We start from the raw sequence: 26,719 nt of genomic DNA, 5'->3' as shown, positions 1-26,719 counted from the left end.
ATCTGTCGATTGTGACGTTTTGACCAAAGTTTTGAAAGAAAGTGTTGACGTGTGAGCTCTGCACTATTCTTTCAATCACCTTGTCTAAAGCCTTTTTTGACATCGAAAGGTTCTGTTAAGTATTTTCAAACCTTTATGGAGCAGCGTGAATTCTCCATAGTCATATTGCACAATCAGACGAGTTTGTCAGGGATGCCAAAACAAGACATGGCTCTATACAGCTCGTCCCTGTAGATGCTGTCATATGCGGCCTTGAAATCGATGAAAAGATGGTGGGTTCTCTGGTTTTTTGCCGTAATCTGAATATTTGATCAACTGTGGACTTTCCTGGTGTTCCGCACTGATAAGGACCTATCAGGCTGTTAACGATGGGCTTTAGACGTTCACATATTACGACAGAGAAGATTTTATAAGCGTAGATAAGTATACAGATTCCTCTATAGTTGGTGCAGTTTGGAGGGTCTCCTTTTTTCAGGATCGGGCAAACAATTCTGAGGTTCCATTCATCGGGCATGCTTTCTTCCGACCATATCTAAAGATAAGTTGATGCATGCACCTAACCAACTTATCTCTAACTGCTTTAAATAGCTTGGCATTTAAGCCATATCCTTCAGTGGCTTCGGTAGACTTCAGTTTAGTTATGGCAATCCTTACTTGGTCTAAGTCGGGAGGACGGGATTGTAGGCTTTCGTCGTCTATGTTGAATGGATCATCCTACCTGACAGCGGAATTCTGTTCGTCGTGTTATACAGTCTGCAGAAGTGGTCCTTCCATATCCTCAGCATTGACTGCGGTTCCACTATGATGTGTCCACTTTCGTCTTTGCAGCCTTCGTATAGAAAAAACTTAATCTAAAAATGATTCATTAACTTGTATCTAGTATTGGAAGACAAGTCAAAATTAGTTATAATTATTCCGAATACTTTTTCACTGTAGAATATTATTAATTATTATTAATTATGACCAGAATTTTAAATTAACAATCACAAGCACAATTTGGGCCAACTAAATTGTATTCTTGTAATATCATAGAATATTTTAGAACTGAAATCATGACAAAAGGTCAGTACGCTTTACACTTGAACAACGTTAAGTTAGTGCCCAAAGCAGTGCGTTTTTTTAAGGATCATGGTTTATACTGATTGATTTAGAATAGAAGAAGACCATTTCGGCCTAGCTGAAGTCACGGCGTCCATTTGGCTGATATTTTGTTTTATACATAATTAAATCATTACTAACATAATCATTATTAAAAAAATGACAGTAATTTTCTAAACAATTTGTGTTTTATTCAAAATCAACATCGGCCCTTCAAATTTAACCATCCTTTTTAAAACTATAAGTATTGAGCAGTACTTCAAAGATCTAACCAGCAATGTCTTCTATTGAAATACAAAATATATTCACCGCAAAAATTGAGAAGTATTTCAAGAATATATTCAAACAGAACATTCTTGTTATTAAGTACGAAGTGTTCTTCTCAAAGACTAAGTTCTTAAAACTCTACTCAAGTAATATGAGTAAAAATTGACTCCTTTGGAAAGTGATTCCTTAATTATGGGTCAAAACTTTAGTTTTCTTCTTAAACTACTTTATTGTTTTTGAGAAAATTACAAGTAAAAATAAAACTACTCATATTCACTTTATTTAGTTTTTAATTAAAAATCTGCAATCTATCAGTGAAAATTTTCGAAATAGCTTTAATCCTGCAGCACATACATGTATGACGCAGATATCCTTCTTTTGACACCATAGTCCATAGTTCCAACACTAAATAAATTATTTCAATCAATTTAGTTTTAAATCCACGAAGCAGTACTTCGTATAGTAGTTCCAGCATCATCCAAGCTTATACTATAGTATAGTATGAAGTTCCCCCTTCATATATGGAATTAATTTAAGTCAAAGGATTTTCACCTTTTCATCGAAGACAAATGAGTTTCTAGGATGAACGGGATCATATATGTTCCTATGAATAATAACCTCAGTACAGTTTTGCTCGGTCATAAAATAAAAAAAAAATAAAAAAAGAAGATAACTTCATATCATGCTTCTCTCACATTTACTTTATTAAAATTTTCACCTGTCAGCTATCATCATCACACCATCACATCCTCTGTTAAATAGTCCTTTTTGACGGGCTTTTGTATACCTCCAACGATAGGTGCACCATCTCCTTTCATGTGAGCTTTTAGGATACTCTATTTGTGTTTGAACCGTCTCGTCTCTCAACTGAAGAGTAGCTAGCTAGTTGTCTATGATCGTAAGACCATCCAGAGTCATTCTTTATAGCTTAAGGAGTTTTGGTGGAAATTTTCACTAAAAACTGCGATGGTATGATAAAAGCGTTTACTTATAGCATCACTCTCATATGCACATCATCATCGTAAAGAGTACCTATACATATATGCTAAATCGATGATGAATTGCCTTGTATATAAAATGTGAAGAATTCAAAAATAAATTGAATTATATCCTTCATGATGCTCGACTCAAAGCTACACCCATACTTACACCCCTATACAGGATATGTGTACTTACATCCTTCAGAAGGAGGGCGGATGTTCAATTTATATTAAAACTAGAATCGTAGCAGGATGTGAAAATTTAAAAAGAAAAATATAAATAATATTTTTGATCCTTTTGATCTGTGTGTTCTCTCCTTTTCTTTTCTCCACATACATATTTTTATATTTGTTTCCGCTTTGGTGTGAGAAAATATAAATTCTGAAGTGCAATTTGAATCTTATTTTTGTTGCCATACCATAACTGAAACTGAACTAGTGCGTTCCACAAGGATGCTGACATTTTGAACGAAAATTCAGGAATTGTAAATGACGCGACGGTTTTCATTTTCCAACTGTGTTTTTTTTTTCGTCTCGTTTAGTTCCTCACTGTAGACAAGAATTTTGGATTACATTTTTTGGGATCCTTTTCCTATTCAACGGAATATTTCAAATTTATCAATAAAATGGTGCATTCTTTTTTAATACCACCAAAAGTTGAAGTGGGTGTGTTTGAGTTTGAGTGTAATAAATCATTCTGAAACGAAATAATAGAAATATTGAAGTCTAAGAAATTGTGAAGTAGACAGAATAATTTTTTATTGAGTAAGAGATTGTTTCTAATATAAAAATCTTCTTAACTTTAAATATAAGCTTTAGATCAAAAGTAAACACATTAAAGATTTAAGAATCACTGGAATGTTAAAAGGTCTTCTGACCTTGACAGTAATAAGACGGGTATCTATGATTCTTTTTTAAAGCACCAAATAAACACAAAAAAGTTGTAATGTTTATTGCTAAAATATTAGGTTATTATTTATTTAAACAGTAACCCACATACATACATATTAGTTACATTTAAAACAGTACACAAAATTGGTTACTGGCCCAAGTGTTTTTTTCCAAATTGTTGTTGGTGGTTAGATATTTAAACCAAAGTGACATTTTGACGGATGTTCAAATAGTAGACATGTGCAATTAAGAGGACACAAGCTTCCAAAAGCTTTTCTTAAAACCCAATTCTGTCTATCAACTTCTACTCTCACCTCCCCTCGTTGAACTTCGAGTTCGAGATTGGGTTCTAACCTCACTGAAAAGTTGTTGGGGGCATGAAACGAGAGAGGGGGGAGAGGTGTCTACACTAAGGCACCTCTCCTTATCCAGGCGTCAGCGGACGAATTCTCGAGATGGAATCAAATTTGGCGTCTACAGTTCCAGTAAGATTAAACTACTTAGTGAACACCTTATAGGGCTTCTTCGACATTTTCGGAGCCCAGGCCTGTAAGGAGTGGTTTATCCGGTTCCCCTTCCTTGGAGTTATACTTAGGATCTGGCCCTCCAGGTTGGGGGTTGTGCCGTCTGGGTGACTTCCTGGCCACGTAAAAAATACCTTTAGTTGCGAAGCACGAACAAACCTCGGATACGGACGGATTCGCTGTTGACAACCCACAAAAACGAAATAAGGACAACGAACAACTGAGAAGAAAGATGAAGACACTAAAGACATATTCTTCGAGCTCTTGGACAAGACTTTTGAGCAGTGCCCTGAATGTGATATTAAATTTATCATAGGAGATTTTAACGAAAAGCTAAGAAAAGAAGATATATTTGATGGCACTATCGGAAGATATAGCCTGCACGACACGACTTCTAACAACCGATTGAGGCTGATCGGTTTCGCTGCATAGCGAGACGTTCTGGGAGCAAGTACGCAGCCCACACATCTTGATATCCACAAAAGGACATCTAAATCTCCTCCTAAACAAACTGTGAACCAGATTGATAACATTGCAATAGACGCACGATATTTCTCCAGTATACAGGATGTCCGAACATTGCGAGGGGCCAATATTGAATCCCACTACTATCGCGTTGTAGAAAAAGTACGGCTCGGAATCATGATCATTATTCAAGCCAAAACAAGGAAGTACTGTGTGAAGATTCGACGTTAGACGGCAAAAATCACAAGAGTCTGCCATTTTCTTTTCTGATCAAGTCTCTAATAACATCTTTGTCTATATTAAGCATTTTTCGGGTTATTTTTGGTCCTGGACGCATAGAATGGAGGAGAAGATTTAACGACAAACTGTACGGGCTGTACAGCGACACTAATCTAGTTAGCAAAATTAAAGTCCCACGGCATAGATGGCTGGCTAATGTAGAGCGAATGGACATCAACGCTCCAGCCCGGTAGGTCTTCGAATCCAATCCCGAGGGACGGCACAGGAGAGGAAGACCGTGACTCAGGTGGGTGAGGACCTCAATCAACTTGGCTTGTCAAACTGAAGACAGCTATCTAGGGACTGAGCTGGCTGAAGGCGCATGTTTGTTGAGGGCCAGATCCCGGACTGTAGCGCCACCTTAAGTAAGTAAGTATATTAAGCATTGTAAACCAGTGGCAAAATTGCCCTCAGAGATACCGCCTCCAAAGTGCTAGCTTTCACATAGCCACCACAGCACGAATGTTGCGGCGTTGATGAGTCGAATTTCGCTGTAAGGGAGATAAAACCGCTCAAACTAGGCGACGCAGATCAACATTCCGCCTACCCAACCTCGACAAAGTGAAGATATCTCTATCAATACTGGAGTCCAATAATACTGCTGGAGCTGATAGCATCTATTCCGAATTATTCAAAGCAGCAGGTGATGACTTGGTAGGGAACATGCATCAACTCATCTGCAAATATTGTCGGAAGAAAATATGTCTCATATGTGGAATCTCACCATAGCTTGTCCAAAACACAAGAAAGAGGGCCCTCTGAATTGCGCCAAATACAGCCGCATCAGTATTATAACATCTTTTCTGCTGTAGTATGTGAACATCTGAAGCCGTTCGTCAACAATCTTTTGATCGAATTTAAAGCCGCATATGTTAGCATCTAAAGGGAAAAGCTCAACAGAGCAATGTCTAGTTTTGGCATCCCTGTCAAACTTATCCGTTTGTGCAGAATGACGATGGAGAGTGCATGCTGATCTATCAAAGTAGGAAAAGATCTAAACTATGCATTTGATGTCAAAAAATGTTTTAGACAAAGCGATTTAGATTGTCATGCGACTTCTTCAACATCGTTCTGGATAGAATTGTGCAAGACAAAAGGTCCATCCAATTTCTCGGAAACGCAGATGATATTGACATAGTTGGAAGATCAAAGCGTGATGTTAGTGAAACGTGTTTGAGTATTGCGACAGAAGAGAAGAAGATAGGATTAGTGGCCAATGAGGGCAAAACCAAGTATTTTCTGTCATCAAAAAGGACTTTGAACGACGACGTCTTGGACAAAAAGTCATCATTGCCAGCTATAACTTTGAGGTAGTTAAGCACTTTTTTTACTTAGGCAACGCTAACTATTCAGCCAACGATATCAGAGGTAGAATGAAATTTAGACTTAGAAGGCAATCGAGTAGAAAAGTCTTCTTTTCCAGCATCTAAAGTCACCATCCAGAAGCAGAAACAATGTGTCCTTACCACCCGCTTGCCTTAGTCTCTGGAAGGCAACATCTAAGTTCTTCATATATTTTCTGACCCATTTACCATGTAAAAATGATCTAAGGTAGACTAGACAAATGGTATATGGGAGACCTCGAAGAACAACGTCCATCAGACGTTGGAAAGTTGCAGCTTGCGTTGCAGAATCTCCATGACCCATCTTTTTTGTGGACAAGGACCACGAGGGAATACTATGGGCTGCTTGATAGCTGAACAATTGTATGCGACTTCATCTGGTCTAAAATGGATTTAGCTTCTGCTCGGCGTCCATGACATGTGTCACCTGTGTTTAAAATTGGAAATAAAGAACGGTTACGAAAAACTAATAATTCTAATTCAATTTGTTCTTTAGAGTGAGATCACTTGAACTTCTTTTTAACATCTCCTTAATGCTTGTTTTTTTTTATAATAAGCGCACACTCAAAGGGATAACTACCTTTATTATGTAGATACAGTGTGATCACTAGGAAGGGGAGAGAGGGGTTGAAACGAGGTGTCGGTACACATTGGTTTTGAATTCCTGAATATTGCAATAGCTGGGAAAGAGAGAGTGTGGCAAGGCATTCCACATTCGCATAGTACGGCTAAAGAACGAATCTCTGTACCTACTTTACAATACGACCGAAGTTGGAATCAAGGGTATACTGATGAGCATTCCCAGAAGCGCGAGTATTACGGTTGAACTGTTTAAGGGGAGGAATGCAGCTGGCTATTTTTTTAGAGCATAAACCATTAAAATAACGGTAAAAGAGGGTGAGACAAGAACCATTTCGACGATGTTCAAGTGACGTAAATGATCTTATGATGGTAATCAAAATCAAATGGGGTGGCGCAACAGTCCGTTGTGAACCAGGGCCTAGTGACTTACAACTCTCAACCATTCCTGTGTGCGAGTACTGTTGTCAGGAATGGAAGGGACCTACAATTTAAGGAAGAATCCGAACGGCTAGTTTGAGAAAGCACTTTTTCATGACAAGAATTACTCTTGAAGGATTTGTCAATTCCTCGCAAGAGGCAGTACCCGCGAAAATTAATTTTTTTAAATTAAGGTGGCACAGGCAGGGATTGAACCCAAGACCCCTTGCATGACAGCCCAACGCACTAATCATCATGCCACGGGTACTACGATGGTAATATCACTAATCAATCTAATGCTCTACGTTCAATACTATCCAAGAGGCTTAAGTAAGTTGGGAAAGCACCAGCCCAGATATGGGAGTTATACTCAAGCTTTGGACGTATATAAGTCTTGTAAATAACAGCTAGATCAGAGGGGGATAAAAACTTCTTGCATAGCTTTAGAAAACCCAAACAGCATTTTTGGCGACATCGCGTATGTGATCGTTCCACAAAAGTGGTTGGTGATACACATACCGAGAATATCGAGATGTTCAGTTTCCTCGATGCAAGTGCCATTTATGGATAATGGCAAGGGGGGTATACTTCGCTTTAACGATACAAGGCAGAATTGCGTTTTCGAAGCACTTAATTCTACTCGGTTTCTTATTCCCCATTGTACAATGCTGTTTAGGTTGGAATTTAATAAGCGTATCATACTTTGTCGTTGCTCTTCTACATCCGAAGAAGAGGGGTGTGAATCTGAAAACGAATATGAAAAGCTAAGAGTACTATCGTCAGCGAAACAATGTATTGGATTAGAAGTTGCAGACAAGAGATCATTTATAAAAATGAGAAAGAGTGTTGGAGATAAAACAGAGCCCTGGGGCACACCAGCAATTATTTTATGGTTATCAGACTTAAATCCATCCAATACAACTTGTATTAAACGATTAGAAAGGTAGTTACTAATTCAATGATGTAGGGATTCATGAAAACCTAAAGCGCGCATTTTCGATAAGAGAGCCTGATGCCAAACCCTATCAAATACTTTTGAAATATCAAGTGCAATAATCTTACTTTCTCCAAAACTATGTAAAGAATTGTTACACTGTTCGCTGAAATGAACTATAAGATCACCAGTGGACCTATTGCTACGAAAGCTTATTGTCGGTCATTAAGAAGCTTTCGATCTTCGAGATATTTCTTGAGCTGTTAATTAATCAGCGTTTCCATGACCTTGGAAAGGAAGGACGTAAGTGAAATCGGTCGGTAGTTAGGGGGTTAGGAAGATTCGCCTTTCTTGGGAATAGGCTGGACAAATGCCATTTTCCATCCGCTCAAAACGAGACCTGAGGAGTAGGACAGATGAAAAAGCTTACGCAGTGGTTTTGCCAGCGATGAAGAACACCTCTTCCGAAGAATAGCGGGGATACCATCCGGACCAGCGGATGTATGTGTGTTTAGATCTCTTAGGACTTAGCACACAGTACGAGTGCGAAAAAAAGATTGGTCCCTTAGAATCACTAACTCGCTCAAGTACAGGCGGAGTCATAACACTCACTGGCAGCGTTGAATTGGCGGCGAACTTCCGAGCAAAGAGATTTGCTTTCTCTTAAGGGCTAACAAATATGGTGTCATTCACAACGAGCGTAGGAACCGAGGAAGAGGAAGAATTCCTCATATTTTTTACAAATTACCAAAAATTTGTACTGCCTTTGGGACATTGCAGTATTTTTTGCCGTAATTTTTGGTCATGTAAAAATTTGGTCCGTCGAATTTAATTTTCAACTTGATTCCTAACTCTAGAATATTTTGTTGTTTTTGTTTCGCATTCGCATTAAGACTGGTTATCTTTGATAGATTTTTATTTATTTATTTCTTTATTTATTTATGCCATCTATCGAATACAATTTTAGACTAACATACTTAATTATAAGGGGGTTTTTGTATGAAATTTTATACTCGCAGTTTAAGGCAGCTGCTTGCCGAATTTACAATTGAAAATTTAGAATGAAACAACAACAACTTGTGTGTGCTACCGCCAAGTTCATAATTATAATCTTTAAAAACAAACAATACCTACATTATATAATCTTAAATAAATAGTAAAATAATTTCCAAAATAAAAAGCCTTATAAAAGAATTTCATTTAAAGCATTTTTAAACTTTACTCTACTCCATTGTAAGTTAATTACATCGCATATAGAATTAAAGGAAACACAAGAACCAGATATGGGATCACGTTTTCCATAGTTATTGCATTGACGCGGTATAAAAAAAAAACGTATGCGGATCAGTAAATTACTTTGAATTTCTCATTAAAAATCCCAGCATTTTATTTGACTTCGAAATCATATAGTCATAGTGATCATTAAAAGTTAATTTCCTTTCGAAAACAACACCTAATTCCTTAAAAACCAAAACCTTTTAAAGGCTTTTATTATTCACCTTATATTCAAAGTGAATAGGATTGAATGATTAAGGTAGTTATCTTCAAACCACTGAAAAATACAATTAAGGTCATCTTGGAAAAGATTGGAATCAAGTGGACAATTGATACGTTTGTTAATTTTCAAATCGTCAGCAAATAGTAAATTTTCAGAAAATTTGACACAGTCACGTCGGGAAGATCGTTTACAAAAAGAACAAACAAAAGTGGTCCGAGATGGCTTCCTTGTGGAACCCCTGAAAAGTTATAAATTATTTTTGATGTTTTACATCAAATTTTCACAAAATCAATAATTGAGAATGAAAAGCAAGGTGTTCTAGTGTTCTTAATAACACGTCATGCTGCACCCTATCAAACGCCTTTGAAAAGTCGGTGTATATGACATCAACTTGTTTACCCAGTTCAATACCTTTTGTACAAAAGTGTGAAGAAAGAGACAAGTTAGTTGTAGTTGATCGTTTACTCACAAACCCTTGTTGATTCTCTCAAATCCCGTGCTTAATATTTTCATAAATTCTTTTTTTGACAATGGCTTCAAAAATTTTTGGAATAGTTTAAAGCTTTGAAATCGGTCTGTAGTTAATTACATCCTGCTTTAAACCTGTTTTATGAATTGGCGTAATGACTGAAGTTTTCCAAGTATCTAAGATCTGACCAAAACTGAGGGATAAATTAAATAATTTTGATAACGGTTTAGGAAGACCATATCTGCAGAATTTTAAGAACATAGGAGCAATTTCATCACTGTCATGTTTCTTATTGTCATCTTCTAAAACTTCTTTTTCCGTTAATTCGATTTGACCTAAACATGTTATTGGCTGGTGGTTTATGACAATGTTTGCATTTAAGTTTTCAAATACGAAATTCGACTGAAAAAATAAGCAAACATATCAAAAATCTCTGTTTCATCGCATGAAATTTTATCTTCAAACCTCATGTTGAAGGGTAAACCATAAGATTTCCTTTTACCATTTAAAAATGTCCAAAAAGTTTTCGAGTCAGATTTGATGTTCACTTATACACAAACTTTTTTAGAATTTAGTATTCTTTCCTTTGGTTTATGAACTGCTCACGGTAAACTGAACTGGATGATATTTTTTTTTAAGTTTTATGAGCTTGTTTTTTAGATAACGATTCTTCCGATTCGGAAAGTACAGCCTCTGCGACGGCGACACGAATTCTTCGACGGTTTAACAGAGTCAGCAGCTAGACCGACTGGCTTCTATTCTAACTGCCGAAGATAAAGCCTTTTCCAAGGAATCAGAAGCAGAATCTCTCAGCCTTTGCTGTAACTTGACGTCGAAAATTCCATCTATATGAACTGTGCTTAAGCGATTCGATCTTTAGCTTGATCAGGACAGTTCGGAAAGGCAAGGTAAACGAGACGTTGAATATCGGTGGCTGCGGTGCCGTAGTGTTTGTTGACGTATGGGTTGTGTGTGATGTAGATGGCGAATACTTTGGATTTCAGTTTAAAGCTTACAATTCACTTTTGAGTTTTGGAGTTTTATAAATAACGAATAAGTCAACAAACAAAAATCCACAATGCAATACTTTAGAGATTTTCAAAGAAAATATAATAGCCTAAAAAAGGTTTAAGTCATTTTGGCTCACGCTTGAAATTAAAGGAAATCAAAAATTAAGTTTCCACGACTTCTGACCAAATTCATACTGTTGATAGAGTAAAATATCAATAATACCAATATTAAAGATACATGTGGAGTTCAAGCTCCTTCTGTCTAGGGGTTCTTTACTTTTAACAAAAAAAAAAACAATAATAATTTATATTTAATGAAATAAATAGTTCTTTAATTAATGCAACCAAAACTTCGAGACAACTGATCCTCTTGGCGGATGGATTGTGAATGCGGGACGCTGACGATTCTTTATATTCTATCTTACTCTTACTGACGCTGAGCTGACGCTATATACAAAATATGAAAGGATAGAAATAGAAGGGACGCCGATTCCCTTTTGGTATGTCTGTTCGTTTGTTAAGTAGGCGGTTGCGGTTCTGTCTCGTTCGTCTGTTGGAATAGGGTGATGTGCCGAGGTTTGGCCAATCCCACATAGGTACATATGTGAAAAGTTTAAATGATGCATTACTTAATTTATTCATATATGCAAACGGTAGGTCCTTGCTATATATTTTGTATAATTAAGAAATCATTTATCATTTATTGGTATAGTTATGTAATTTTATTATGTTACTGTTTATATATTTAAAATTCTTGAGAAAACGTATCAAATAATTTTCAGTGTTTAAAAATAAACAAAAATTATTCAATCCTCGTTTTCCGGTATTTTCTTTCAAATTCTGGTATTTTCTTACATTTTTCTAGATTATTAAAGTATATAAAAAAACACAACACTTTGCAAACTTGTCAACCCTCAAGTTAATCAAATCGCCTTATTCCGCTATAAATAGAGGCTCTATGCAAAAGTGTTAGGCTTAACCTTCAACAAAGATTAAAAATCATTCCAACCAAACTGATGGCTATCCCTTTTTTTGGGCTCAAAGAAAAGTCATTACAAATGACAAAGGTGTTTACGATTATGTACACCTACACTACTACCAATTGCCTTTAACAACCAACTATACACCTTCAACAACAATTCTTAAAAAGGAAACATTTCACCTCAAACAACAACAACTACAACCAAAAGTGTCCTTTTTTTTCTTGCGAAATAAACAATAAATTTAAAAAAGTTTTTTCTCTTCTTGTTATCATTGTATTGCGCGTTGCCTTTGCCTTTTTGCTTACAAAACGTTACAACAACAAGGACAATAAAACAAAAATAACCTTCTATCTACTTTGCCCTTAGTCTGTCGGTCAAAATAAAATAGACAAGACTTCTTTTGGCATAACACAGAGAGCCGTAGGTGTATTTATATCTATCTTTCTATGTATATAGACCATTGTCAGCACGCGATCCTCAATGACCGTAATGTTGGCCCATAATTCATTGTCATGAGTGTCCTTCGTAAGAGCTCTACAAGTACCCATAGATTTACAACGTCCTTTCTATACATACTACCTACCTTATAAACGGATAGAGCAGCCCACTTTGATGGTAGTATAAATATTAACCAGCCAACGCACCTTGGGATCCACAACGACACCGACAAGGACGAGGACGACCATAGTAAATATTAAGTCCTTTCGCCCACACCGCATCAGCTACGAGCTTTCCCTTTCGTATCCCTTTTTTTCTTGTTGTTGTTTTGTATCGCAGTCAGCAGGGTATGGAGAAGTTGTCCCATCCATTCGAAAAGTCAACACAAAATGTTGTCGAAAAAGTGACTCGGATATACGGAAATGGCTATCAAGACAGATAGATGCAGGACAAACCAGGACCAGCACCAGCATCAGGTCAAAACCGGCCAGTCCAACTAAAGTCAGCCCAACCCAACGTGTGAAACAAAAACAAAAAACTAAACTAAACTAAAAAGAAACTTAAAAAAATAAACAACTCCCGTAAGGGATGTAATTTATATCCTTCGGGGTGTGATACAAGGATACAACATGAATATGATTGCACAGATGGTCGGTCAACCAAAGCAATCTTAGGTGTGATTTTTCACGCATCCAACTGGGGCTGGGAAGACTATAGAGAGAGAGAGTTGCAACAAGTCTGCTATAGTCTGGATGTTCATAAGAGAGGACACTTCATAGAATATCCTTTTGCACCCCTTAGGATGGGTAGGGTGATATGATGCGAGTCTATAGAAAAGTGTGTTTTGAAGCTTTTTATAGATCCTTTTTTGCTGTTGTTGTTGTTGTTTGATATCATCTCTGCTGTGAGTGATTGTCCTTTAGTTGGAGTTGTTAGCAATGACACAGATTTTTATCCGCACGGGAAATTGTGAATAATTTATAAGATGTCCTTATCGCTTGTCCTTCATAATTTTTTTTTTTTTCTTTTTTTGTGGTTAACACTTAAATTTTTTCCATTCCAGATCTAGACCAGAAGCAGACTGTTGAATAGAGAATAGGACTTCATTTGAATTCTTAGGATTTTCCATATTTCTTGAGGAGAGCACTGTCATTTTCTTTTTATTCCTCCTCATTTTCTTTTAACGGAATTTTTATCTTGAATGCTTTCCAGTGGTTAATTAAATTGCTTCGTGTGGTGTAGAGAGATCCTGGCCAGGATATAGAATAGAATATACATCGGGAGGGTTGCAGGAGTTGTTGTTATTTTTTTGTATTTTGTTTTTGTGTGTCTTAGCCCCTCTCAACCTGTTTAAAATCTCATCGAAAAACGTTTTCTTCTGCATAGCCTGGTGGAAAATTATACCTTTCGCTAAGATGATGAAAAACAAATATTTAAACAGAGTGGTCCTTGTCACAGAATGGAGTGGTTTCAGCTGCTCCTGCTTTTGCTTCTGCTTCTTCTGGTGGTGCTGCTGCTATTTCTACTGCTAAAGTTGTTGCTGCTTTCTGCTCCTGCTTCAGTTGCTGCTTTTTATATACTTCTTGCTGCGCTGCGAGGGTTGCTTTTACCGTGGGTGGAGGCGTTAGGGGCAGTGAGATCTTCATCGTGAATTCTATCATAAGGACGAAATGTCTATAAAGTAGGCAGGGCTGGTTCGGGTTCGGGTTAGGTATGCATATAATTTTTTTGAAAGACTGCGTAAACATTCTAAAGAGGACTTAAGTTCTCTGGCATAAGAAAGACAGGTGGACTTAGAGGCTTGAATATGCCCGTTAGGTTGGAAGAGGGTAGGTAAGGCAGGGAATATTGATGTTTGTATAAAAGATAGCTTAGGATTTTAAGTTATGTTTTTATATTTCTTTTTGTGAAGCGCTGAAAGGAAATTCGAGTATGACTGAGGTTGGTATGGACTTTAGAGCTTAATTCAGAAGAAAAAACAAAGTCAAGCTATAAACAATAAAAATTGTATTTAATAATATTATTTATAGAAGCAAAATAAAGATATTTACGAGATGAAATATTCTCAGTGTTTATCACACAGTTTATTTTTATTTGGAGGGAACTTATTATTGACGCATACCTGATCCTTGCTGCTTTTATATGGCTCAATTAAAATGGTTCTGAAGATCATGAAAAATTCCTTGAAGTTCCATTAAAATGACGAGAGTTGTTGGGGATTTATTAAATTTTTGTTCACTGAGTTAAGGAACCGGATATAAAAGAATTGACATTTTTAATCACAGGCAGTTATTAAATAACATTCCTTTTTCTTTCGACAGTATTTTGAAAAAGGGGGACAGCTATACTCTTAAATGTTATATATAATACAGAGGGGACGTTTGAAATACCAAATTACTGTTGACAACCTTTAAAGTTCGAATAAGCTACTGATTCTGGATCTTAGGTTAAATCAAACCGTATCAGAAGGTTAAGTCTTTTAAACCAAAATGATATTCCATGTGTTGAAACCATTTGATATCAATAATAGAAATTATATTATTTTCAATCGATTTACTTTCTAAGCCAAGTTAAAAGGCCAATTTGTCACAAAAAAATGATGCTTATCTAAATCGGATTTATTTTAACACCCTCTGAAAATTATTATATCCAAAGAAAATCTTCTTGTCAATAACACTGATTTCATTTTCTTCCGACAATAGAAAATTATTTTTGTTTCTGTCAAACAAAAATAAAAAACAATCTTGAGATTAAGATTGATACTCAAAGATTTAATTTTTTGGGTACATTAAGGTGGTTCTGTTTTTGGATGGTCTTTTTGTATTCGAAATGGAAAAGAAAAATCACTCTTAGGGCCGCACAGTGACTTTATAGATAATTTAGAAGTTAAAGATTTGAAATTATGTTTTAAATTTCTATTTCACTTAAAGTTAGGTTCAACATTTGACTTTTGAACTCAAATTTAGATTAATTCAAAATAAAAATCAAAGTTCTTTAATTACCTTTTATAGATATAAGCTTATATTTTTGTTGAAGTTAAAAAAAGTAAAATTCCCGTATTCTTTGCGATTTTCAAGTCATTTGAATTTGACAAGAGAAAATTGTAATAAAACTGAAGACATTTTACGAATATTAATTCATTTTTGTAACAGACAAAACAATTATTTAGCACAAAAAATGTAATGTAAAAAATTTCAAGTAAACCATTTTTTGACGTTTAAATCTTTCAAGACACATTTTTGAAAAATCTTCGACCCACAACAAAATAAGAGACTTTTTTTAGCCGATATTGAAATTTGCTTTAAGCTTAAAAAAGTATTTGAAGTGTTGAAATCAATCAATAGAAAAAATCGATCAAGATCTAGATTTCATTGTATCAGATTTTGGGAATTTAGCTGATAAAGAAAAATGATCAATTCAGTTTTGCTCGAAAAAATAAATAGAAACCTAAAAATATGTTTCAACACCTATGAAGAAAATTTCATCCATTACTAAAATGCAACAGGACAACGTTGCAAGTATTGTGAAAAATTTGCAAGGTCAGGTTTCAAGATTGAAACACTTTTGATTCGTTCTGAATCATCATTTCGTGCGGCAATAGTGAAACTTATGGCCAAATTTTGGGCTGTTGCCTCGACTTAGTGATTAAGCGACGGAACTGTACAAAACAATGTATTTTCAACAGGGTTTTTCAACAGTGTCGCTACAAGTCGCTAAAAGTAGAGCAACAAGGATAGCAAACGACGCCATATTCCTTGCCGCTCTTATGACATTTCTCTTAGAGAAGTTTGCTATTTCATGATGGAAAGATATAAGAGCGAATTTACTACCGAAATTCGCAGTCAGTGGCCTCAACGTTAAGATCGCTACGTCCAGTTTGTGGCCATGATGGCCACAACAACAATTGAGCGTCTAGTGGACAAATTTGAATCCACAGGCACAGTATAAGATGTTTCCGTGCCAGTGAGACAAAGAAGTGCCGTAGTTCTCTCAAGCGTTGGGCATCTCTGTGGGGTCGTTGTAGCAATTTTTGCGAAGAGATCTGGGCATACATCCTTACAAAATTAATGTGACGCAAGAACTGAAGCCGCTTAACCACCAAAAGCGTCGAATGTTAGTGAATTGGGCGGAGAAACAACTTAAAAATGATTCGAATTTTCATCGCAAAATCATCTTCAGCTATGAGGCTCATTTCTGGCTGAATGGTTTTGTCAATTGACAATATATTGATGCGGCAGAAATCATAATTCATAAGTCATAATTGAGTTCCGAAAAAATTACGTTTTGGTGTGGTTTATGGGCCGGCGGCGTCATTGGGCCGTACTTCTTGCGTGATGATCAAAACTGGAACGTTACTGTGAATGCTATTCGCTACCGTTAAATGATAACCGAATATTTTTGGCCCTTATTGGTTATATATGGACTTGGAGGACTTGTAGTTCCAACAGGACGGCGGCGGCACCACAAGCCACAAAGTGAATGTTACAGTTTATTGGAAACCAAGTTTTTAGAATGTATGTTATCTCACGAAATGGTCCAGTCCCTTAGCCGTCTAGGTCGTGCGATTTGACGCCGTTAGCCTATTTCCTATGGGGCTATGTCAAGTCTATGGGCTAACCAACAAGCCCGCAACGAACGGTAGTCATAACCCATTTTTGGGTGCCAAATAATAAAACAATTAAAATTTATCTAATTGTCAATAAATTAAGAGGGATTAACATTGCCATAAAGCTTTTATTAAAGCTCTTGTTCGTGATAGAATTGAAAAAAAAGCTTTAAAAATGCAAAGCGTACGGTTTATTATAAGACGTTTGCTTCTGTTTGACATTATTGTTGTACCGGTATTTTCACAAACAATGATCAAGGGAAATAGACATAGACATTTGTATTCCTTTCCTCAGACAATTCAACTGTAATCCTGGAATGCTCATCATTCGTAACCGCTATGATGAAGATGAAAGTGGGTAAAAAATTCAATTAGAAAAAGAAGGAATTGTCAACGTTTTTAATGCACAGGCCTTAGTAAAAGATTCTGTATTTCAAAGTTGACTGTAAAATATCTTATTCGCATTCTCAAATGTGGAACACCGAAAAGACTTTAACTTTATAGTTAAAAAAATAGGCATAGATGAAACGACCAATTACAACCTCAAAGCTATACCATTTTGTAGTATAGCGATGGTTCGAAATTTTTAAAGAAACTCGTTCGTTATTTATTACGTATAGATCCAAAATTTCATTTTATGGGACAGTACACATTTGTTTTCAGGAAGAAGTGAAACTATTAAAGTTATGTATAACTAAAATGTCAGACAATTAAGCTGCACTTAAAGCACTTACATCCTTTTCTAAAAGCTCAAAAATAGTGTGGAAATGTATTGATATACCAACAAAATTTGGTATGAAAATCACTGTCAGTTTCCGACCCCTTTGATGAAATCACCTTAATCACAAAGTCCCTCGAGTAAAGTCCCAAAAAATGTTATTACTCTAAAAAGTTAAACTAAGCAAACATGAGCTTTAAAAATGTAGTATTTGGAAGAATACTACTACTTGTAAATCCGAATTATTGTGTGTCTTTTATTTCGCTGATCAAAGTTCAAAGGTCTATCAATAACACATGAGAAATCAGTCTCCTTAAAACCACTTACAAAATCTTCTCTGCCCAAATATGCGCACATCTAAAGCCCATCTACAACAACTCGAGAGGTTCTTATGAGTGAATGGTCTTGCACTATAGGAAAGTCCACATTCGATTAAATATTCACATTACCGAAGATTCTGAAAAAAAAACCGAAGAATATCAAATCGACACTAACCGTCTCTTCATCGATTTCAAGATTACATATGACAGCATTTACAGGGAGGAGCTATATAGAGCTATGTCTACTTATTAGTTTGTGCAGGATGACCATACGAAATTGGCGCTGTTAGATAAAAGTTGGAGATAACTTTACAGAACCTTTCGATGTCAAAAAAAGGCTTAAGACAAGGTGATACGCTGCTAAACGATTTCTTCAATATCGTCCCTCAAAGAATAGTGCAGAGCTCTCACGTCAACACTAGAAGCACTATCTTTGAAAAGTCTGCCCCAGTCGGTCAAAACGTCACCACAAACCGACGTAACTTTAAGGGAGTTAAAGACTTTGTCTACGTAAGCTTCGCTATAACACAGAGGACAACACCAGCGCTGAAATCAAACAAAGCACTTTGGGTCGTTTCGAGAGAAAACTTCTTCGCTTGATCTTTGACCCACTATGCATAGAAGGTGAGTGGAAGAGATAATGGAACGTCGAGCTGTACGCAGTGTACAGCGAAGTAGAAATAGTCAAATGAATTTAAGTCCAACTGAGATAGCTGGGTCACGTAGAGCTCATGGAAACCAGTGCTCCAGCCCGGAAATTCAAGCCCACAACCTTATCTCCATCCCAAACAGACAAAATCAATTTCAACTAATACTCCAGTGAAAAAAATAAATAAAGATGATGCGATTGCGATTAATGGAAATTCCCTTTCTGCTGCATCTGATGCTAATGGAATTGTTGCCATTGGTATTCTTGATAAAAATGTTGCTGTTGAAGATATTGCGGTTCATGATGCTGAAGTTTTAGATATTGCTGCTGCCGTGGATATAAATAAATGGTATTGTTAGAGCCCAACACATTCAATAATAAAAACTTACAAAATAATGAATTAAAATACCTAATATTAGTTGTAACGAATGAGCTACTAGTCTTTTCAAAAATTTATATTTTAAATATACCGCCTTAATAGAAGATTATTGATATCAAGTCACTTCAAGTACACAAAAAGGTCTTTTTCATTCTATCTGAAAAGTAATTTTTATCATCGTTCGTTCTTGCAATGAAAAAAGTTGGTTGCAAAAATATAATTCGTTTAAAAAAATTGAATTTTTTCCTGAAAATTAGATCAGATTTTTCTATTTCACGATTTGTAAAATAGCAAATCGTTCAGGTAGTGTTGACTCTAATGATGCTGCAGGTGCTGCTGTTGGTATGGAATTGAAAGTTGTTCCTGATTCCTGAAAATTTGTTGCCGATATTCATACTGCTGCTGAACATGTTGCTGCTGTTAATAAAAATGCTGTGTCTGTTTCTAATGATCTTACTACTGGTGCTGTTGATAAGAGCGATAAGACCTTGGCGGCGCCTACTGCTACGTCCCATGTAAGTGATAAAATTTTTGTTGGTTACTAAACCACAATGCAGTGATCTTAAGATCGTAAGAAACACAAAATGGTTTCATATTGGAAGCTTTCACAAATCCACTACAACTGATGAAATTAAAAATTTTGTGGCTACTAATCCAGATGAAATTTCTTGCTTTAACTTCATTTAAGACAATGAATCTGATCTCAGCTTAAAGTTTGTAAATTTTAAAATTGCGATTTCTGCCGAATGCGCAAAAAAAATATTTGTTGATACTTTTTGGCCTCGCGGGGTGAAAATTCGACCTTTCAAATTCATTTAAAAAAACTAAGTATAATTGAGGAATTGTTGATTTCCTCGCGATCAGATATGTCAAAACCTAATTGCATAGAAAAAATATCCTGTAACTCATCGGTTAAAGTGTAATCACAATGCTAGTGGCATCCGAATGAAAGTTTCATAGATTTTTATCAACTCAAGTCACCTTGATTATGATATAATCTTACTCGTAATTGTTGAAACCTGGCTCCATCCTGGTATATCTTCGTATGAACTTTTTGATTCAAAATACTTCATTGTCTACCGACGTGACAGATGTTACACCCTTTCTGAACGTGGAGGAGGTATTTTGGTTGCCGTCAGTACCAAGCTACGTTGTCAAAAAGTTTCACTACTTCATTTGGATTTTAAGCAATTATGTAATTCTATGAAAGATTGTGAATTCTATTTAATTGATTCCCTTTATTCACTTAATCTCAACCAAATTAATTGTATTCATAATTCTTTAAATAATTTGTTAGACTTAATTTTTGTATGTATAATGACTTTCTTAATTCAAAAGTCTCAATTGTTCCCTTTTTTTACTTAATGAATCTCTTCACCATAAGGAACTATTTATTCAATGTAAACGTATTTATCAAATGAATCAATGCAACGAACGGTGTAGCTTCTTTACTCTAAAAAGGCAAATTTCATTGAACTTAACAATTTTCTTGAAAATTTTGATTGGTCCATTAATTTTGTCAATCTGAATCTTGACCAAAAGTATTCACGTTTCGTGTCTATTATATTCGACAGTTTTAGTAGATTCTTTCCGTCTTTGAGAAGATCCAAACATATTCAACAAAAGTTCCCGCGGTACAACAAGCAAATAATTAATCTGAAAAACTTAAAACGTAAAGCTTTGAACAAATTTAAGGGATCTAATGATAATTTAGAATACGCTAATTTTAGCAAACTGCGCACAGATTTTTTTAGTCTTAATAAATTAATTCACAAGTGTTACATAATGAATATTGAAACTAACATTAAGACAAATACTTCTTCGTTTTGGACATATATAAATGTGAAAAGAAACACGTCAGGCTACCCAGACACATCCACAATACTTTGTTTATTTGCTCACTTTTTTCAATCCGTTTATTCACCTGCTAGAAATTTCAGTTATAGTACACTCTTAGATAATTCAACCTTTAGCGTTGATATCGGAGGATTACAACTTAGTTTAGCGGAAATATATACTGGACTCCAGTCTATAAAGCCCACAAATATACCTGGAGCTGATGGTATACCCGCTTTTTTCTAAAAAAAAATTGTGCTTAGTCCCTATGCTATCCTTTGTATTACATATTTAATCAATCTCTATCTTAGGGTAAATATCTTATCTTGTGCCAATTCATAAAGCTGTACCTACAAATAAAATTGAATATTGGTATTTTCAAGTTGTCTGCCATCCCTAAATTGTTTGAGAACCTGGTAAAAAATAAATTGGAATTCATAACCCGAGAGCATATTTCTGATCGACAACATGGCTTTGTTTCCGGTCGTTCTACAATAACTTATTTAGCTCTTTTCTCAAATTATGTGTTAAATTCGTTTGAAAGTAGGAATCAAGTAGATGCGATATATACCGATTTCAGTAAAGCTTTTGATTCGATGGATCATTCCACTTTAATACACAAATTAAAACTTTATGGTTTACATTCTACTCTTCTTAATTGGCTGTCAACTTATCTAATGGGAAGAGCTCAAAAAGTCATAATAAATAACACTTTTTCGAGATCTATTCAATGCAGCTCAGGTGTTCCTCAAGGAAGTCATTTGGGTCCGCTCATCTTTAATATTTTTAAAAATGATAAAGGGTGATTTTTTTGAGGTTAGGATTTTCATGCGTTAGTATTTGACAAATCACGCGGGATTTCAGACATGGTGTCAAAGAGAAAGATGCTCAGTATGCTTTGACATTTCATCATGAATAGACTTACTAACGAGCAACGCTTGCAAATCATTGAATTTTATTACCAAAATCAGTGTTCGGTTCGAAATGTGTTTCGCGCTTTACGTCCGATTTATGGTCTACATAATCGACCAAGTGAGCAAACAATTAATGCGATTGTGACCAAGTTTCGCACTGAGTTTGCTTTATTGGACATTAAACCAACCACACGAATGCGTACAGTGCGTACAGAAGAGAATATTGCGTCTGTTTCTGAGAGTGTTGCTGAAGACCGTGAAATGTCGATTCGTCGCCGTTCGCAGCAATTGGGTTTGTGTTATTCGACCACATGGAAGATTTTACGCAAAGATCTTGGTGTAAAACCGTATAAAATACAGCTCGTGCAAGAACTGAAGCCGAACGATCTGCCACAACTTCGAATTTTCAGTGAATGGGCCCTAGAAAAGTTGGCAGAAAATCCGCTTTTTTTATCCACAAATTTTGTTCAGCGATTAGGCTCATTTCTGGTTGAATGGCTACGTAAATAAGCAAAATTGCAGCATTTGGAGTGAAAAGCAACCAGAAACCGTTCAAGAACTGCCCATGCATCCCGAAAAATGCACTGTTTGGTGTGGTTTGTACGCTGGTGGAATCATTGGACCGTATTTTTTCAAAGATGCTGTTGGACGCAGAGTTACGGTGAATGGCGATCGCTATCGTTCAATGCTAACAAACTTTTTGTTGCCAAAAATGGAAGAACTGAACTTCGTTGACATGTGGTTTCAACAAGATGGCGCTACATGCCACACAGCTCGCGATTCTATGGCCATTTTGAGGGAAAACTTCGGAGAACAATTCATCTCAAGGAATGGACCGGTAAGTTGGCCACCAAGATCATGCGATTTGACGCCTTTAGACTATTTTTTGTGGAGCTACGTCAAGTCTAAAGTCTACACAAATAATTCCAGCTTTGGAAGACAACATTTCCGAAGAAATTCGGGCTATTTCGGCCGAAATGCTCGAAAAAGTTACCCAAAATTGGACTTTCCGAATGGACCACCTAAGACGCAGCCGCGGTCAACATTTAAATGAAATTATCTTCAAAAAGTAAATGTCATGGACCAATCTAACGTTTCAAATAAAGAATCGATGAGATTTTGCAAATTTTATGCGTTTTTTTTTTAAAGAAGTTCTCAAGCTCTTAAAAAATCACCGTTTATAACTAAAGTGATAAAATGTTCTTAATACCTCCTTTACGCTGATGATTTGATCCTCTTCTTAAAAATTAATTGCCTCCATGATTGCAAGCTGCTACAGGACGACCTTAACCATGTCTCCGAATGGTGTAAATTAAATTGTCTAAAATTAAATATAAAAAAATGCAAGGCTATCTGCTTCCATAGGTCCTTAATCCACATTAGCTTTGACTACACTATCGACTCTAATGTATTATCTTGTGTAGAAAACATAAAAGATTTAGGTGTTATATTGGACAAAATTATTCCTATCTATCTATCTGCTTCCATAGGTCCTTAATCCACATTAGCTTTGACTACACTATCGACTCTAATGTATTATCTTGTGTAGAAAACATAAAAGATTTAGGTGTTATATTGGACAAAATTATTCCTTTAAAAGTCACATGGATTATGTCATTGGAAGAGCTAACTAAACTGTAGGATTTATAAAACGTAATTGTGTTGATTTCAGTGATCATTACGCATTACTATGCCTATATAAAGGGTGTCCCAAAATGTACGCAAGTTTTGAATTAAATAGAAAACGCCGTTTTTAGTCTTTTGATAGTTATATTTTTAATGACTCGTAAAGTACATAGGATAGGGTTATGTATGGAATAACACATCGGACAATTGGCCTCCACGGCTTTGCATGCACATGCGCTCTCTTTTGTTGAAATTTTCCATGACCATTCTGCATAAATGTGGCTGAATTTCGTTGATGCAGCGTTGAATCTTCTCCGTTAATGCACGGGTGGTTGTGGGCTTGTTGACATAGACTTGCGATTTCAAATAACCCCATATAAAAAAGTCTAATGGTGTTAAATCACACGATCTAAGAGGCCAATTTTGATCACCGAAACGAGAGAGTACACGAACTGGAAACGGGCTGTATGACATGTGGCACCGTCTTGTTGAAACCACATATTGGACACATCAATATCATCCAATTTTGGCAGAAAGAACTATGTAATCATGTCGCGCTATCGAGCACCAGTAACAGTCATTGCTTGATCAGCATCATTTTCAAAAAAATATAGCCCAATTATGCCTCCAGCCCAAAATCCACACCATACATGTGTTCTCCAAACCCCAAATGAGGCAATTTTGGCGATTGACAAAGCCATCAAGATAAAAATGTGCTTCATCGCTTAGGATGATTTTGCTCGAAAAATCAGGGTCCATTTGTTGATGTTCAATAATCCATTCAACGAACTCTCTTCTCTGTCCATGGTCATTAGGCTTCAATTGTTGTGTTAATTGAATTTTGTAGGCATGAAGAAACAGATCTTTGGTGAGTATACGCTGTAGAGAGGTTTTTGAAATTTGTAATTCTTGTCCACGACGTCGAATTGAGGTTCCTGGATTGTCAGCAACACTCTCACGCACTGCTTCGACATTCACATTTGAACGGGTTGTTTTTGGACGACCAGTATGTTTGGCGTCTCCAACGGATCCAGTCTCCATGAATTTTTCAATTAATCTCTTCACATTTGACGAAGTTAAAACACTATTCCGACCATATTTTGTATGAAATTTTCGAACTGCAGCCGCCAAGCTTTCTCTATTTTTGAAATATTCTTTAATAATAAATACACGTTGTTCTATCGTGTAACGCTCCATTTTTAATAACCCTAAACTCTTATCTGTCAAATTGCTTTTTTTTCAGGGTTGCCAACACTTCACTGCACAAATGGCGGCAAATTCAAATCTTGCGTAAATTTTGGGACACCCTTTATATATCTAGTGAGATCTATATTGAAATATGCAGATGTCATTTGGAATCCGGGTTTTAAGATCTGCTCTGATCGTTTAGAAAAGGTTCGGAGGCGGTTTACTAGATTCATATTTTATAAGATAAAGTGGACTTATATCCCAGATTATTAAGCAAGATACCTTTTTCTAGGTATTAAGTCTCTTGAATTAAGTAGAAAAATTCATGGTATGTGAGGGTTATTTTATGTTACCACGTACGTTTTCCATTTTTGCTTTTAATTGTACCAATTTATGTTCCGTCAAGAGCTTTACGTGGTAGAAAATTTGTATTTGAATCTTTTCACAGAACAAGCTACGGTAATAATGAGCCGATTTGTAGATCTATAAGGCAATTAAATGAAGTTTGTCAATTTATTGAATTAAGTAATTCTAGGGATTTGTTTAAGGTTAATTTACTCTTATGGTTTACTTTTTAATATAATATTGTAATACTTACATTTTTAAGATCAAATCTGTTAGCTTTAAGCTTGTAGATAAATAAATAAATAAATAAAAACTCCGAAATTCGTAACAATTTCTTTTGTGCGACGAAAGTAATGAAATTTTTTTCGGTGTCTGTACAACGAATGTACGTGTTTCAAAGGGGCTTGTGATTAGATTGAATGTAAAAAACCTAACTGAAATATTTAAGAAAAGATGAGAAGGGAAAAAGGATTAAAATCTGAAAAAAAAATTATTAAAACAAGTATTCAAAAAATTACTTGGAAATTATTATCAAAGAGTTTCTAGCTACTTTTAAGGGAAAGAATCCCGAACATCTTTTGCCTTTCAGAAAATGTTACTTGTATTTTTGATTTAACATCCTTAAAGAAAAACTTGTTATCATATTGGAAAATGTTAAGTGCTCATCGAATTCAGGAAATACTTTAAAAACTTTCAAGTGAAAAAAAAGATATCAATTGAAATATTATAAACTGGAAACACTTAAATAAGACATTACAACATCCATCCTCTTTGACATTTCAATCAATCAACATGATCTATCCAATATATCATACCTGATAACTCCATCAGGCTTGGTTTGTATATATTTTACGAGTATCAATCAAACGGAAATTGCAAATCAATTCAGAACGTCTCTAATTATTATTTTGTTCTAATTTTCGAGAACAGAAATTCCTTTTAAATACGTATCCATTTATTATCACCTCAATAGATTGATAGATAATAATATTGTCAGTCATCGCAGATCATCATCAACTTTATCAAAAGCCTTCAAAATGAGCTTCAAAAATGTTCATTCCATCAGTCAACCAAAACCAACAATCAATTTGCAATTCAATTATATCCTTCAAACAGTTAACAGTTTACAAAAGGACCAAAAAGCTAGAGAATAACAAAATAAACTATTCTTGTGGAAATGCCTTTCTGGGTTGAGTTAAACAGTAATAATTCATCATAGGGTATACTCCTAGAGCTAGAGTAAGAGTAGTTGAGTAAGTACTCATATATATGCATGCATACTCATTCTTATGGTATTTGCTTCAAATGTATACAAGGATCGTACCTCTATGTACCTATATGCTTTTAAGGAAATGTTGATGTTCATTTTTTATTTAGGTAAGTACTTGACTCCTTCAAATAATGGAGCTATAGATGTATTATACCGTACCGTAACGTACCTACAGGACTTTCATTTCGTCATCGTGTTCGATGTGCGATGAGATGACGTTAAAATGCAAAATATCCTCAACAAAATAAAAAATAAAACAGGACTCAAGAAAAACAACTTGAATATTTAACATCACAGGAGCGAATCATATAACGTTTTAAAGGAACTTCCAGGAAGGAGGACGACAAGGAGGAGTATACAAGTACAACAAACCTAACCTTACATCAGGATTCAGGATGTAATGCTTATAAATGTTTGTGTTTCTCAAGAGCCCACACATCAAGTGTATGCCAGTGGCAGAGCATAGAGAATCCACTTTAAATACTTTTCAATGGCCATTCATTCGGGATTCCATTCATAATTACTAACTTTATATTATTCGAGGGCTTTGGTGCTCACTTGCCTTGCCTTAACTTCTACCTAGACATAGGCTAAACCTGGGTTTGGTTTGACTTGACTTGGCTTCATCCAGGATAATAATAATAATAATGTTCATAATGCAGAAATTCTTTATACTCAATGTGGTACCCA

The sequence above is a fragment of the Eupeodes corollae genome, chromosome 1 (genome assembly GCF_945859685.1).
Source record: "Eupeodes corollae chromosome 1, idEupCoro1.1, whole genome shotgun sequence".
Lineage (NCBI taxonomy): Eukaryota > Metazoa > Arthropoda > Insecta > Diptera > Syrphidae > Eupeodes > Eupeodes corollae.
Note: the sequence above shows the minus strand (reverse complement) of the source record.